Source organism: Rattus norvegicus, chromosome Y (assembly GCF_036323735.1).
Source record: "Rattus norvegicus strain BN/NHsdMcwi chromosome Y, GRCr8, whole genome shotgun sequence".
In the NCBI taxonomy this organism is placed as follows: Eukaryota; Metazoa; Chordata; class Mammalia; order Rodentia; family Muridae; genus Rattus; species Rattus norvegicus.
The window spans coordinates 36,505,192-36,514,189 of NC_086040.1; the positions used below are offsets into that span (position 1 = coordinate 36,505,192).

At 36.9% G+C, this 8,998-nt stretch overlaps 1 long non-coding RNA gene across 1 annotated transcript; it reads left to right on the forward strand.

The window, feature by feature from the left end:
• The first annotated feature begins 623 nt into the window (after positions 1–623).
• On the forward strand, positions 624–7,789 carry LOC120099666 (uncharacterized). Its single transcript, XR_005498797.2, has 3 exons — positions 624–979; positions 3,408–3,498; positions 7,593–7,789. It is a non-coding gene; the product is annotated as an uncharacterized LOC120099666 (long non-coding RNA).
• The last annotated feature ends 1,209 nt before the right edge of the window (positions 7,790–8,998 follow it).

The following is an 8,998-nucleotide window of genomic DNA, read 5'->3' on the forward strand; positions in this document are numbered from 1 at the left end:
TAATCATGCCATTCTTCTCCCTACCTATCCTCCAGTATCTAAGGTTTTTATTTAAGAAAGAAAAATGCTAAAACATCCAAAAACTCAAGTCTGGCCATGGGAACACAGGAAGATAGGTAGTACAGAATTGATATCAAATAGGACTAGAGAACCGAATTCTATAGTCCATATTCCATTTGCGTTGCTAAGGTCTGGTAATTTTTAAATAAAATAGCATTTAGGAGTTCATCATTTGAATTGAGTACACAGTATTTACACAGTTATGCTCAGTCTATATCTGGGCCACTTTGTTGCCAAAATACTTGCAGAAAATGGAATTTGAAAACAGAATTTTTGAGTACACATTCAGGAATATTTATGAAGTGCCCTGTCAAGGAAAGTACAATAAGAAAGTAAAATACAATATTCATTTAATTACAGGTCTGTAGGTAAAACACTGGCCTTTGTGATACATAGATACCCAAGAAAATTGAACTCTGTCACAGGACTGAACATGGGAATAAAAATATTATCTAGAAAAATCTCCTACACTAGATGTTCTTAAATTTTTTCTACCCATGCTAAGCCCCTGACTAACTTTCTCCATTCAGAGCATGTATCCGCTAATAAAGCAAAGAGAAGTCTCTAGCTTAAGGGAGATGGAGAATGTAAAGGTTTCCACTTGTCACATGAGACATACGTGGAATGGGCACCCTCAAATCTGGTCAATGTAAGGAAAGCTGTTTAACAGGCAAGCCATGGCAAGTCTCAATGACATAATCATTAGGCCCTCCCTTAACCATCTATTGTAACCTGGAAAGCCGTAGATTCTGTGATGTCACAAGTGTTGTCATGACTACAACTCCCTCTCAGATATCCCTTCAGTACCTCTAGGGTTTACTAATTGAACTATAATTCAGAATAAACAGCCATTTGGGAGTAAAAACAAAGAGGATGAAGAGATCAGATATGGAGAGAAGGAAGCTGGTCTTCTTTCTTGGTATGAAAAAAAGGAAGAAATACGTGGTCCTTGGGAAAGCTCAGTGAGTTGTTGGTACAGATTGAATGGGATGGCTGAAGAGATAGCCTTGATCTGAGCCTTCAATATATGGGTAACAGAAGCTGGGAGCCTCCCAAAAACATCTGGATTTTCCAGTTATTATGCTTCTTGGAAGTCAGAGAAGTTAAATCATTTATTTCTTTATTTCAAAAGCCAAGTGTTGGGAAGGGCACAGTTGTTTTCCTGAGAGCTCATAGCCTTTATACTTTTTATTAAAAAGAAAGTGTACTAAGGAAGAAGGAATGGACAAGTATTGTGTCCTCAACTGAGAGTAAACTCCACCATGCTTTGGATACCTATGCTGCCGTTTGTGTCTGACACTGATATCTGGGAGAGAGAAGTGCTTCTGATTGAGGCTTCATCATGTCAGTCTTTCCACTAGTTTTACTCTGAATACCAATTTAGATTTCCCAGTCAATAGATGTGATTAATTGTCAGTTTTCTTTTATATCTTTCATTATTTTTACTCTTTAACAAATTTTATTGTTTTTTTTTAAACTGGATGTTTCTATATTTAAATTTAACATATTATTTCCTTTCCCAGATTCCTGCCCATAAGGTCCAAACCTTTTCCCTTCCCTTTCTTCTGTAACCTCCTTTTCTGCCAACTGACATTCCCTTTAAATTGGGTACAAACCAAGAGAGGACAAGGGTTTCTACTCCCATAGGGCCCAACAGGGATGGGGAGAAGGAACCTGGCTTTCTGCCTTGGTATAAAAATAAGGGAGAAATATGTGGTCCTTGGGAATGTTAAGTTAATACTTCATATGGGTTGAGTGGAGTAACTTAAGGGATAGCCTTGATCTGAGCCTTATGAACCTATTGAAGTTGTGGTTTCACTGCTCCAGAAGCCATTCTTAATTCTGCCCATCCTCCTCTATCTTATGTTTGGCCTTAACAAAGAATCATGGTAAAACATCCTAAACCCTTAAATCTGGCCCTGATACACTGGAATGTAGATATTGCAGATGATATCACAAGCAACTAGAGAAGAGAATTTTATGCTCCATGTGGTCCTTTGCTTTACTGATATCTGGAAATTTTTGGACAAAATAGGATTTTGAAGTTTATCATTTGATGTCGATACACCATATTTACACTGTTATATTCAGTCTATAGCTGTGCGCCTTTGTTGATAAATCATTGCAAAAAATGGAAGTGGAAATCCGAATTTTTGAGTACACATTCAGGAACATTTATAAAATCACCTATCAAGGAATATACTATAAGAAGTGAAATACAATATTCATTCATCTAAAGGTCTGTAGAGAAAATACTGGCCTTTGGAGGACAGAGAAATCCTAGAAATTGAACTGTATTTAATAGTAATGAACCTGAGAACAAAATATTATCTAGGAGAATCTCCTACACGCCATGTTCCTAGATTTTTTTCTACCCATGCCAAGTTCCTGACCATATTTCACCATTCAGAGCATCTAACCAATAATGAAGCAAAGAGAAGTCTGCAGGTTTAGAGAGATGGAGTTCATAAATGTTTCCACTGTGTCACAGGAGACATACCAGGAAATGTTACCCTTGTATCTGGTTCATGCAAGGAAAGCTGTTTAGAAGGTAGGCTATGGCAGGTGTCAGAGACATCATCATTAGGTCCTCCTTTGAAACTCTATTGTAACTTGGAGATCTCTAGCTTTTTCTGTGATGTCCCAAGTGTTGTTCTGACTGCAACACCCTTTCAGATATTGCTTCAGGACCTCTAGGGTTTACTAATAGGCCTGTAATTCAGAGTAAACAGCCATTTTAGAGGGAGAACAAAGAGCATGAAAAGATCAGAGTAGGGGAGAAGGAAGCTGGTCTTCTGTCTAGGTATAAAAAAAAAGGAAGAAATACATGGTCCTTGGGAAAGCTCAGTGAGTTCTTGGTATAGATTGATTGGGAATGCTGAAGAGATAGCCTTGATCTGAGCCTTCCAGATATGGGAATCAAGAGCTGCGAGCCTCTCATAAGCATCTGGACTTCTCAGTTCTTATGGCTTCTGGAAGTCAGAGATTTTATAAAATTCATTTTTTATTCCAAAAGCCAAGTGTTTGGAAGGTCACAGATGTTTTCCTAAGAGCTCTTGGAATTTATTCTTTTTGTCAATTATAAAAAAGTCCTAAGTAAGAAGGGAAAGACAAGTAATGTGTCCTTTGCTCAGTGTAAACTCCTCCATGCTTTGGATACCAATAGTGCAGTTTGTTTCTTACACTTATATCTGGGAGAGAGAAGTGCTTCTAGTTGAGACCTCATCATATCAGTCTTTCCACTAGTACTTACACTGACTAACACTTTAGATTTCTGAGTCAATTGGTGAGATAAGCTTGCAGTTTTCCTTCCTTTTATTTCTTTCATTTTTTTAAAAAAATTTTAGCAAAACTCTCAAATCTCATCCTGGCTGACGATGTAGATTAGACCCATCGGATGAAATGAAGAATTAAAAAACTCTCCTGGGGATGAAAATGGTAAGGAAATCACATTGATGTATCATAAATGCAGTGCCAAGAGCAATATTCAGACTACTCTTGGGAGATGCTGCCTTTATCAGAGACCACAGACCTTAAGTGGAGTATGATTTAATACTAAACTGGGAAGGGAAAATGATGGTTGATATTGTTCTAGTAGATCTCACAACATTAAAAAGTGCTTCTTCCAGATCATTGAATGATTATTTTAAAGCAACTCCCGGAATGAACTTATGAGACCCACAATCAGTCTGCGAAAAATGTGTGAAAGAAGAAATCTGGGTCTCTCCAGGACAAACTCTTGCTTTCAAACTAAAAGTAAAGTGTCCATTCTATGAATGATACTAAATATACACACATTAGAGCAGGAAGGATACAGAGTTTCTTCAGGTCAATGAATGAGGTATTCAGGAGTTGACCTGGCTCAGCAATAAATGTTAATTTTGCCAACTCTTGAGACCTGAGCTCCTTCACTAGGAGCCCCATGATTGAAGGAAAGAACAAACTTCAGACAACTTGTCTCAGATTTTTATGTAGTTCAGGTTTTCAGGTCTTGGTCCTCAGAAGGAAAGACATCTTATTTTCCAATTCTTGTATATCCTATAATCCTTCTCACTGATGCACTCATGCAAATAAGTTACTGAACATTTCATTAATAGGTTATTATTGATTTTTAATCCTTTTGACAAGAACTATAGAAAATAAGAAGGACTTTATCAAAACATCATATGAAAATCAGACTAAGGGAATGTTGCCATTGGATATTTGTAACTGAGCTGAAAATCTTACTAGAGACAAACTGGTGTAAAAGGTCTTCTCTAGATACCTGGTGTAGTAGTTGGTTTTCCCCAACAGATACTAAAGGATCTAACTCTCTATACAGAGAAATCGGACTCATCAAAATGATCACAGGCTATTGTCCACATAATTTAACAATGGCTGACTATTAGTAAAGTTCTAGAATCCATTAGTTTATTAGTCCAAAAGGCTAGATGTCTCATCTGGTCATTGGTATATGGATAAATCTTCAGTATGCAGGTACTAATGTCTGTGAGGGTTTGGTAGCATTGTGAGTGCAAACATGAAAAAGTAAAAGATTCTTTCTTCCATGTTTTCTATGGGGTTTCAAATAGAATGCATGGTTAAGAATACATTGGGATTGCCATTATCAAACAGACCGGTATCTTCAACTGAACATTCTTTTCTGGGAAGCTGCAGCCTGTAAGCATGGCTCAGGTGTATGTGAACTCCAAGATCTAGTCTGGGAAGGTGGTATTGTTCATCAATCCCATCTGCCCCTATGAAAGTAATACCCAAGACTTCCTCAATCAACTCCTTTGCAAACATGGTCTTCTGGGATTTGAAGACATTACATCTACAAACAACACCAATGTGATTCAAGATTACTTACCACAGCTCACTGGAGTGAGAACAGTTCCTTGGACCTTTATAGGTAGAGAAAGACTGCATAGGCAGAAACAGTGATATAATCTACCTGCAACAGAATGAGGAGATGATGATGTGGCTGAAGCAGATTGGGGCTCTGCAGTTATAAAAGGGGTGGCAGTAAAAGCCCATGCTGACAGCAGACATTCAGCCATGCTGAAACCATGTTGAGAGTTGATGTTCTTCACAGATGATGTCAGTATTTTCTTATGATTGGGATTTTCAAGGAATTGGCTTTTATTCTATTCCTCAGTGCAAAACAATCTGTTTCTGTTTGCCTTAAACCATTGGGTAGGGAAACTTAAGATACAACAGAGGTTTGAATATCCAGCCTTCATGTGCTGACATGTCTCTACCTCTAAGTCCATGTTTCACAATCCAGTGCGTTTAAATCTCTAGGGAATCAGTTACTGTTTCTCTACCCATGCTGGTCTACTAAAGTCATTTTCCAGAAGTCCACTTTCTAGTAATTATTAAAGCAATGAATATTGTGAAGTTGTTTATGATCTACACACAGGCCTTTCATGCCCCAAGCATGTACCATCCCACTTCTGCATTGCAGCTCTCTGCCAGTGTTCTCAACCTATCCATCCAACAACCCACAGAAGTCCACACTTGTATGAGGATGCTGTTTGAAAAACAGTTGAATAGATTTAGCATAGTTGTTCTTCACTGTAGCCATATTAACACAGACGGCAGAGCATATGATGCATTCAGCTCTGTTTGTAGTGTTTAAATGCCCATAAAGTCCCAAACAGTTGTGAGTTTATTCTGTCAGAGTACCAGCAAAGTCAAATATGAAAGGCAAAATGTCAGAACTCTCCTTCCAAGGCTGTTTGTGAAAGAAGTTGTTTGCAAAACACTGTCTTAATAAATTTATTCCAATCTCACTTTGATATTTTGCTTTGATGTCTTTAAGTGACATTTAATTATCATTGAAATGCAAGTCCCCTCTATGGTCTCCAGTGAGAAGGTTTCATTCCTCAAAAGGATGTATCTGCAGATGCCTGCCAAAATAAATAAAAAGAATAGATCTTGATAAAGTTCTAAAGTAAAGATGCAACATCCTACTCCAAAGATCCACATAAGATGAACATTTGATATTGACCTTATATTATGCATAAATTCGTCACGTATTTCCTCTATCATTGGGATTTAATTAATCACAGATGAATAGTTGACAACCAAGTGGAGCCTTTAGAATCATTTTGCCCTCTTCACTAATAGTTTTGAGCAAATGGAACACTGAAAGTTCACAAAGAAGAAATAGTTATATTCAAAATATACATGTGGGTCAGCTCTAACTCTCATGGTCAAGGTGAATTTGGACACACTCATTATGGTCATGGATTGCTCTCATAAGTCTCTGCAGAAGGTTGTTCCTACTGCCTCACTTTAAGCTCCAGGAAGACCAAGCAACCAGAGCTTATCAGGTTCCCTTAGAATGCACTTGAAAGCCACGTACGCTGAGGAACTTTTGATATGCTTTAGCTCTATTGTCAGGTTTTCTTAAGCCTCTACCAAACAAAAAGCTGTCCTTTTTACTCTCTTCTCAACACCTCTAAATCTGTCCTAGCTCAATTGCTCAGATGATATTAGTCATAGCTCAGAACCTCAAATATGCTCTCATCTTACTGTGTTTCTAACATTCTGCCTGCAACACCAATGGCCACTCCATACTAGATCTCACATGACAGGTAGCTCCATCTGAAGTATTAAATCCTTTCTCCAACCTTGTGTCTACTAACCTGCCTGCAGGAATATTAGATATCCACACAACTGGTTGGTCAAGAGCATCTTTCTTGAACTATACAGAATCAATTTGGAAACAGGACCTTCAGTGTTCGCAGGAAGATTCTCTATCTAAGAATCAAAACGAGACCATACAAGACTCAATCCATGTCTCTGGTTTTGGGAGGGAGATAGAGCAGTTAGAAATTCAGAGTTGAAATTCAAATAATTATAATGTATATGTAGTATTAATTATGCCTGGATAAAAGGATCCAAAAAATTGGAAATGGGTAACATTAAAGGCACAAAAAAAAGAGAGAAAAAAAAAACATACTACAGCCAACAATGTGGACCTGTTAGAAAGCCTGGGCTTTTTTCAGCCATCTGAATTTATACTTGAAATTCTTCTGACCACTTCTTGATCTCTGCAAGTAGAAAAGAATAAAAAGAAAAAGAAAACAAAGTAAAAAAAAATCACGAAAATGAAACAAAAAGCAAAAGCAAAAGAAAATCAAACCCATTCCTAAAAAAAGAGGACTGAGTGAAGATTGCTTGAGGTTCTCATTTTCAACTACAACTACAAGCCACCCATAGCTTTCAATGCAAAAATTATTCATTATTTTATTTGAAATTTCTCTTTGGATCAAAGAAACAAGGTTTATATGCTGCAACAACAGGAAACAGAAACAAATCATACCGTAGAGCTCACCACTGATATTACTATGGTGACTGTGGGCAATGCGGAGAATGCTGGTGTTTGATAATGGGTCTTGTGGTTTTCTATATGCTGGCAATGTCTATGACTCTGAAATGAGTTAGAGTCATCACAAAGTTATCACTAAATAAACTGCTCCTTTTCTTCAGAGCACAAGATCTGGAAAACAGTTGACTGACTATGGTTTGTATTTTGTACCTAGCCTCTGTTCTAAAGCTAAGGATTCTGATGGAAAAACCTCCACCAAAACACTGGATGGTCAATGGTGCTGGCAGCCAAAAACCATGTCCTGAGTCTACCCTGCAATCTCCAGAAGAGGTTTCAAAATGTCAAACTTAACAATTTTTTTGTGGCTTTGTCTTGTACCTTTTTATTTTAAATAAAGTGTGATTTCTGTCATAATTCCTTCTAATTTCTTCCTAACATAGAACTTCACATTGACCTCAAATTCCATTCATGAAGGGGTATTCTTTCGTTGGCTAAGTTTTCTATTTTCCTTTTATGGCTTGCTGTGATTGCATATTGTGGCTGTCTATATGATGCAATATTGAGCAACTGACTAAATCAAAATGGCTTGCAGGCATCAGTATTTTGCATTTTCTTGATGGCTTGTTGATGTACGGGGACTTAGCCCACTGTGGATTATACCAGCACTAGTAAACTGAGGAGGTTATAGAGAAAAAGTACCTGAGCAGATTAGTAAGCAGAGTTCCTCTTTATTTTCATGCTGCTGTCTTGTGTTCTTTTCTTGGATTCCATTGATTATGAACTGGAACTTGTGAGGTGAATAAAACTTCAATTTCCTACCTTGCCATTTTTATGTTTTCTATAACATAGTAGTAATAACTGGAACATTAGGCATATTCTTGAGATCTAATCCGGTAGTCCGTCCTCCTGCTGGCATGTAACCTCACATTTTAAATCAATAAATAAATCCTGGGTGCTCCAATCCTTTGAAATATTCACTCTGCAGCAACTTCACACTGCATATGTAACGCTTACATTTTTTAATCTCATGATATTTTTCCTCCCTCTTTGTTTCTCTTAAAAATTATGTCCCTAAACATGTTATCACTTTATACTTTAAAGTTGTCCTCTGTCTCATAGTAGAATAACTATAGTCGCATTCTTGAGTTTCATAAAAGTGGTGATTTATTGTAGTAAATTTTTCTAATCAATATTTATTGCATTAAATTTATTAATTAATCAAAAATGGGCATTATTATATTATCTGCTCCTCCTTAAAACTATAAAAGCTTTAAGGTCATTGAGAACATCAGCTGGAACGTTCTTATATATATTCTGGATGGATCGTGGTTACTTCATATGTCTTCTAACTAATACTATGCTTTATAACTATGCTAATCCAGGTTATTTTGTTATATATTTTAAGAGTGTTTCAAGTGGAATATTTCCCTGATTTTTCTCGCATTGTTTGAAATTGGAAAACAGGAAAGATAATGTGTTTTGAGTATTCACTTTGAATTCTACTATTTATGAATGTATTTTCAGCTTTAAGAAACATAATCTTTTAGAGACCAATTGTCTCTATTGAGGATCACTTCTAGCTAGTTCATAGTGGTCTTTGCATTTTAAATATTTTCGTCC